The sequence below is a fragment of the Peromyscus maniculatus genome, chromosome 2, assembly GCF_049852395.1.
Source record: "Peromyscus maniculatus bairdii isolate BWxNUB_F1_BW_parent chromosome 2, HU_Pman_BW_mat_3.1, whole genome shotgun sequence".
Taxonomy (NCBI): domain Eukaryota; kingdom Metazoa; phylum Chordata; class Mammalia; order Rodentia; family Cricetidae; genus Peromyscus; species Peromyscus maniculatus.
In genome coordinates, this window is record NC_134853.1 from 6,632,779 (window position 1) to 6,638,773 (window position 5,995).

General features: G+C 45.9%; 1 non-coding gene across 1 annotated transcript; it reads right to left on the minus strand.

Annotated features, from left to right (window-relative positions):
- Positions 1-1,657: 1,657 nt before the first annotated feature.
- LOC121827711 (U6 spliceosomal RNA) lies at positions 1,658-1,759 on the minus strand. Its single transcript, XR_006070024.2, has one exon. It is a non-coding gene; the product is annotated as a U6 spliceosomal RNA (small nuclear RNA).
- Positions 1,760-5,995: the final 4,236 nt, after the last annotated feature.

The window sequence follows — 5,995 nt, forward strand, 5'->3', positions numbered from 1 at the left end:
TATAATGGATGTGTGGTGATATGGGGCATCTGACCTGTGAGAAACCCACACACACATACATAATATACATTCCCTGCATTTCTTTTTATTTTACAGACAGGGCCTTACACAGCCCAGGCTGGCCTTGAACTCAAGATGTAGCAGAAGGTGTCCTGGAGCTTCTGATCCTTCTGCCTCTATTTCCCCAGTGCTGAGATTACAGGTGTACACCACCATGCCCAATTTATGTGTTGTTATGGATTGAATTCTAGACTTTGTGCATGCTAGGAAAGCGTTCTACTTACTGAGCTACATGCCTAGTTACTGATTTTTTTTCATAAGTCAAGAAGAATACAAAGAAACGTATAGCTGGTAGCTGTTGGAGAAAGACTATTTTACTGTCCTAAAAAGATGTTCTAAACCTACATTACACTCCACTAATACAGAGAAGTAACGCCTCAAGAAAGAACATGTGAGCCTTCACCTACCCCAAAATCTCAGTGGTAATTAATTACCTTCCTGGGTCATTTGGGGTCAAAAACCACCCTTCATTAGCTCTGTGCTTTCTGACATTGGGATACTAAATTGGGGTGTTGTCTTGTTAATGAGTCACCTTGGGTATTCCTTGTGTGTATCCTACTCAGTTCAGTGGTCCAGGAATAAAAAACAAGGTGGGGAGGGACATTAAGAGTATCACGTACCACTGGTGGCAAGATACAGGAGTCATGGAAAGTGCTGACATGTCACTTCATCCATAACAAGGTAAATAAATCCTGTTAACGAGATCTTACAAACCGTGAGATTCACCTGCATTGTTCTCTGCAGGATGGTGCCAACGGTCACTTCCTGGTGCTGCCCTGTCCAAGGCTTAAAACCAAAGGACTTCAAGGAAGGGACACACACGCTTTTATGGTTCTTGAAGCCAGAAGCCTGAAAGCAAGGTATTGGGCAGGGAAGTAGTCCTGGTGGGACTCTCGGAGAGAAGACTTTGCCCTTTCCAGCTTTTCATAGCTCCTGACCTTCCTTGGCTCGGGGTTTCAAAACTCCAATCTATCTGAGCCCGAGTGGCACCCAGCTACAATCTCAGTACTTGGGAGGTAGAAGCAGAACAATCAGGAACTCAAGGACAGCCTCAGCTACATAGTGAATTCTGAGGCTAGCTCGGGCTACATGTCAACATGTTTCAAAAAAAAAAAAAGTAAAAGAAATTCTAACCTCTGACTGCATCTTTTAAATACACATATATTTCTTGGCCAGACAGTGGTGGCACAGGCCTTTAATCCCAGCACTTAGGAGGCGGAGGCAGGTGGATCTCTGAGTTGGAGGCCAGCCTGGTCTACAGAGCAAGTTCCAGGACAGCTGCGGCTGTTACCCTGTCTTGAAAACAAACAAACAAGCAAACAAAAAGGTAACAAAACACAACAAAAGTCCAGGTCCATTGTTCTACACAGCACAGAGAAACTAGGGTTTGCCTTAAATACACTAACCTAGATCTTCTGGCTTCTTCTTTGTTATTATTTTTAGAAAAAAGGCAAAGTCAGCTAAAACGGGAGTAAGTAATGATAGCCAAACGTCAATGACGATGAGCTTTTTATTGTTATATTTTTTATTATAAAATTCAAAACACTGGATACAATTTTAGGGCCTCTCAAGATCTCCCCTCTTCAACCATGGGAAGAAAAATAGCTAACTCTGCATGAATTCACGTGCCGTCCTTGCAAAGGGGCCGTGCTGATCTTCTCCGTCTTTCCAATTTTAATATCCTGCCGCTGAAGCGATCACTGATGGCAAAGCCTCTTTTCTTTTTCTTTCTCCTTCTTCTTTTTTTCTTCCTTTCTTTCAAGAGATTGGCTCCTGTAGTCCGGACTGATCTACAATGAAACCAAAGATGACTGGGAACATCTGTTCTTCCCACGTTACAGGTGTGCACCATCACACGTAGGTCACGTGGTGCTAGGGACTGAACCTAGGACTTCTGACGTGTGAGGCAAGCCCCTTATCTACTGAGCTACACCCCAGCCCCAAAGCATCATTCTATACTTTTCTGACATTTCCCCTCTATCCTTATACGGGAGATGAAGCACCATGACTTCCCCCACACTAGGAAAGTACTACCCCGCCCCCACCCCCACCCCCACCTCCGAACTACACACCCAGTCCTCTAGCACCTCTGCTGAGATCAGGTTGTGCCCTGCTCTAAGTTACTCCATATTATGGTTTTCAGACTGTGCCTTGCCGTGGAAGATAACAGCCGGGGCGGGGCGGGGCCGACTCTGTACAGCCCTATCCTCTCTGCCCTTGGTGGTCTCCGGGGCTACAGACGTCAACAGAGACCGTGGCTGCATCAGGGCCATGAACCCAGACATGAGCTTCAGCAGCAGCCCAGGCCCAGACGTCACCACGGCCCTGAGTGGCAATGAAGCCACCCACCTCAGCCGGCTCCTCATGTCCTTTGTCTCTTCATCTCTTTGGCCTCTTCAGATACGCCTCTGTCCACAGGACACGAACCATTTTGTCTATCTCTCATATCACACCATACATTTGCTCACCATAGTAGGGCCTGTCTGCCTGGCACCACAATGTTCCAGATGGGCCAGTGTTTTCTCCCGGAAGCCCCGGGGAGGCCCACCTCAGGCGCTCCTGTGGATCTCCTTGTCCCGCTCAGAGGCTTAGACTTAGAGGGCCATGGCCCTGGGCAGGACCATGCTTCCTCATCACAAAGAGATCTTAGTAGTGCCCAGTTGCCCAGCTCCTGGTGACGGGCTCCTGGTTGGTACAGAGGTGTGGCTGGAGAGCTATCACGAGCCTGGGCTAGAAAGCCTGGGCTGTGATCCTTTGAGTTCCTCTGGCCCCAGCTGCATGGCCTGGGGCAGGGTCTATTTTTATTTATTTTTTTCTGTTTGCCATATGTGTGCCTGGTACCTGTGGAGGTCAGAAGAGGGTTCTCTGGAACTGGAATTGCAGGCGGTTATGAAGCACCATGTAGGTGCTGGGAATAGAACCCGAGTCCTCTGCAACAGAATCCAGAGCTCTTAGCCACTGAGCCATCTTGCCAGCTCCTTGATTTTGCTTATACACTCTATGGTAAGGCAAGCAAATGCAGGTAACAGTTTGGTAGGCTGGGACTGGGGTTTGTGTTAGGCATACACCCACTCCAAATTCTAATAAGGTACTTAGCAGCTCATTTCCTTCACCTTCAGGTACTCTACACACACTTCTTTCCCTGAACAAAACACCCACCTCCCTGTACACACACCCGTCTCTGAACAATGGGTAAGCTCCCCCTCCCTTTAAAGACCATCATACTTGGATGTTTCTATTCAAATGTATTCTCAATGCACCTTAGTTCAAGGGTAGAGCAGAGACTGACCAATCAGGTCTGAACTGGTCTGGAGTATATAAACAAGAGAAGCTATGTCCTCAAGTAAGCTTGGAGGAAGAATCCTCTATTGGCCAACTTATGCTATAATTAGATGTGTTAAATAATCATAAGTATTATGGGAAGGAACATGCACAGCAGCAAAATGATTATACAGTCCAATCAATCAAAACGCAGAACCACCCTCCTTATCTCTTATTAACCCATCTCCTCCTGCTCTAGAGTCCCATTCAAGAAAGCCCACAGAATAACCAGGTATCAGTGGTGTGGCTGGCTGTCCATCTTGACAGTGTGTGCCTCTATTCTGTACTATTAATTTACTTTGAGTAATGCCCTCTTGGTATTGTTGCAAATCTGTATGTGCCCTTAAACAGGAAGCAGGAAGTAGAGACATCTGACTTGGAGCCATATTGCCTGTAACAAGCCTCTCTCCAATCACAGGGAGAGAGACAGACCCGAGATGGAGAGTGAGAGCGAGAGAGAGCAAGAGAGAGAGAGAGAGAGAGAGAGAAGGAGGAAGAGAAGGAGGAGGAGGAGGAGGAGGAGGAGGAGGAGGAAGAAGAAGAAGAAGAAGAAGAAGAAGAAGAAGAAGAAGAAGAAGAAGAAGAAGAAGAAGAAGAAGAAGTGTTGTGCCCAGATCGTGACTCCCAGAGAGACCACCAAAGACGAGCATGCCGGAATGCAAAAGCAAGGTTTAGTTCTGGATATCCAAAAGTAATACAAGCCTAGGCAGGGACTTCGTCCAATACATCCAACGCAGTGGAGGCTGGAGGAAGCGCCCACCTGTCTGCAAGCTCAGTTTTTAAAGGGAAAAGTCACAAGGTTACATCATTTAGGGGTGCTAGTACAGGTACAATTCTGATTGGCTCGCTTCTAGGGACTTCTAGAAATTACTTCTAAGGGAGTGGTTGCCCGCCACCATTTCTCATTGGCTGCCCTCAGGTGGGGGCATTTCTGTGGTCAGTTACCCTGGAAACCAGGGAGAGGACATTCCATAGTCTGGCAGGCATTACCTCATGACTATCTTGTGACTCTGTACTTTTACACTTCCTGGTTTCTGGAATCTGAACTGACTGGTTTCAGTAACTAAAGGCCTATTCCCAAAAGGAGAAATCTTAGGCCTTAGTTTTAGGGTGAAAGCATTTTGGTCTTATTTCTAAGATGGCTCATTTTGGTCTCACAGAAGAAGAAGAAGAAGAAGAAGAAGAAGAAGAAGAAGAAGAAGAAGAAGAAGAAGAAGAAGAAGAAGAAGAAGAAGAAGAAGAAGAAGAGAAGTGTCAGTGAACTTCCTGTCCTCCACTTCCTGTTCTTTCTGGCAGTAGCAGATGGCCCAGGATCCAACTCTCCCGCACATCCCTGGTCCCGGACCACAGTAGAGTGCTTTGCACCTAACCCTCACTCTAAACAGTGGTTCTTTACCTGTGGGTCGCAACCCCTTTGGGGTCTAATGACCCTCTCACAGGGGTTGCCTAAAACCATCAGAAAACACAGATATTTACATTACGATTCATCACAGTTAAGAAGTCACAACAAAAGTAATTGTATATGAGGGTCTCCACAGCAGGAGGAACTGTGTTAGAGGGTGGTGGCATTAGGAAGGTCGAGAACCGCTGATCTACAGGAAGAAGTACTTGTGTTTTGAAGGTCCTGGGGATCTCAGTGTCAAATGGTTGCATGCCCTTGAGCAGGTGCTCAGTCCCCATGTCTATAAGGTCTAGGTTTCTGCATTTGTAAAAGAATACAGTACTGTTTCCAATTTAATGGCCTGCCTTTGATTTTTGTACCTACGCTTCAAGATGTGAATTTCAGGGAAGCCAGGGCAGGGTTGTTAGGAGTTGCCCGTAGTTCTTTCAACTGTGCTGAAAGTACTAACTTGTGACCATTGTAGGCGGTTCCCAGGGAAGGGCAAGCTCTCCCCTGTCTGTCTGTCTGTCTGTTTTGTTTTAGCTATTTTGTTTTGAGACTTGCTATGTAGCCAAGTAGCTGAGTACCAAGGACGATCTTGGACTCTTTTTCTTTCTTTCTTTCTCTCTTTCTTTCTCTCTCTTTCTTTCTTTCTTTCTTTCTTTCTTTCTTTCTTTCTTTCTTTCTTTCTTTCCTTCTTTCTTTTTTAAAATAGATTAATTTAAATAAATTGTGGAATTTAATTTCATTAGGCTGCATTTTATGAAGAATTCCTAAGCTTCATGTTTCCTGATGTACAAGAATTAGCAGTAATAGCTTAGTTACTATAAATAATGCTGTGGGAAGCAGGGCCTCCGTTTTAGAGATAGGACTATACAGACTGTCATTCCAAACCTATTTGGTCCACATGGAAGCAGAAGGTTCTGTCTAGGAAGGTAGCCAAGGTGCAGGAAAGATGGCTGTGCTTCCTTTTTAGGGGTGGCCAACTCTTGAACGGAGATGACAAGATATCCACATGGCCTTTATAGTTCCCACCACTAATAGCCCTTTTTTGACCAAGTGCAATGTTGTAGGCTATCCACCAGAGAAGACCAATCAGACGTGGGTTTGGGCCAATAGAAAGTCTATGTTAGCCAGCCGGCAACTGCCCTGGGTGTTCGGGATCCCAATGGAGCCCTGAGCTTTTCTCGGGGTGAGCTTTTAGGCACAAAAATCGTGTTCTGGGTTGACATA